Consider the following 1,313-nt stretch of genomic DNA (forward strand, 5'->3'; position numbering starts at 1 on the left):
TTTTTTTTTTTTTTTAAACACCTTGAATTTCACGGGGGGCGCGGGGCTCCGTTGGCGAGGCGCAGCGCCCCTCCAAGACAATGGTAGGGGAAACACTGTAGGTACTATATAGCTATAGCAGCAGCAAGTTCGGCAGCATTATAACACATTTAATAGCTTGCATTTATAATGTACAGCAAACCAAAACACAAGAGCGGCGCTCAAAAGAGAAAGGACAAGAGAGAACAACGAGATGTAAAGGCTAAACTGACAAAATGAGACGGACAAAAATACTGGAAAACATGAATGACCATACCTGTCACTGTTGCGACCGCAGAACGCTCATTCTCAAAGCTCAAATTGATTAAGACGTATTTAAGAAGCAGCATGGGACAAGAACGATTCAGTGGATTGGCAACACTCTCAAAAGAGAACAGAAGTTAAACCTGAGCAGCGTTGTTGACGACTTTGCTGAGCGCAAGGCCCGCAAGATGAACTTCTAATGGTGAGCGTAGCTTTTCTCTTATTATGGAGAGGGATCGGTGATTTAAATCTGTAGCAATGTAATTGTGACCTCTCTTATGTAGGAAAATGCGCATGGTGCGCACCTATGTAACCTGTGTCTGTGATAAAGTTTGGCCGCTGTGCCATGATGAAGAATGATTAATTCTGTGATAGTGTGATTAGTTCGCTGTGCCGTTATTTTTTTAAGCATGATTTTTTTTCGAATAGTCTGATAAATATAAAAGCATTGCCAGTGCTATCAGTTGCAAGTGTGTATTTGTTGTAATAATGACGACTTGATTTGAAGCCTGTGTGTGAGGGGCAGCACTGTGTGTGTGTGTGTGTGTGTGTGTGTGTGTGTGTGTGTGTGTGTGTGTGTGTGTGTGTGTGTGTGTGTGTGTGTGTGTGTGTGTGTGTGTGTGTGTGTGTGTGTGTGTGTGTGTGTGTGTGTGTGTGTGTGTGTGTGTGTGTGTCAGGAGTAATGCCGAAGCGGTGTGCATACAAGATCCGTTTATTCGCCATGCATGTAGGCTAGGCCTAATCAGAATCATGTCAAGTCCAGATTCAATGTTGTTTGCATAAGTAGGCTATATTTTTCGTTTCGTTTATTTAATAAGTTAATTTCAGGACACGTTTGGGAATTTTGTTTGTTTGTTATGAGTTTTGAATATATTTTGAAAGTAGAGAGAGAGAGAGAGAAAAAAGAGCAGTTGTCTGCTTAGTTGCAATACTGTAGCTCAAGTATTTATGCAACTTAGGCCTATACATTGTTTATGTAATTTATGTGCCGGTGTGTCCATGGTTTTGAGTCTGTGTGTGTTGAGCGCAGC

At 41.8% G+C, this 1,313-nt stretch overlaps 1 protein-coding gene across 1 annotated transcript in view; it reads left to right on the forward strand.

Moving 5' to 3' along the window:
• LOC104941763 (fer-1-like protein 4) overlaps positions 1–1,313 on the forward strand; it is a gene marked incomplete at its 3' end in the record, with an annotated part of 17,100 nt that overhangs the window by 1,142 nt on the left and 14,645 nt on the right. The gene's annotated exons all lie outside the window — the stretch shown is intronic.

The sequence above is a fragment of the Notothenia coriiceps genome, unplaced genomic scaffold (genome assembly GCF_000735185.1).
Source record: "Notothenia coriiceps isolate Sejong01 unplaced genomic scaffold, NC01 NC01_scaffold00003855, whole genome shotgun sequence".
NCBI lineage: Eukaryota > Metazoa > Chordata > Actinopteri > Perciformes > Nototheniidae > Notothenia > Notothenia coriiceps.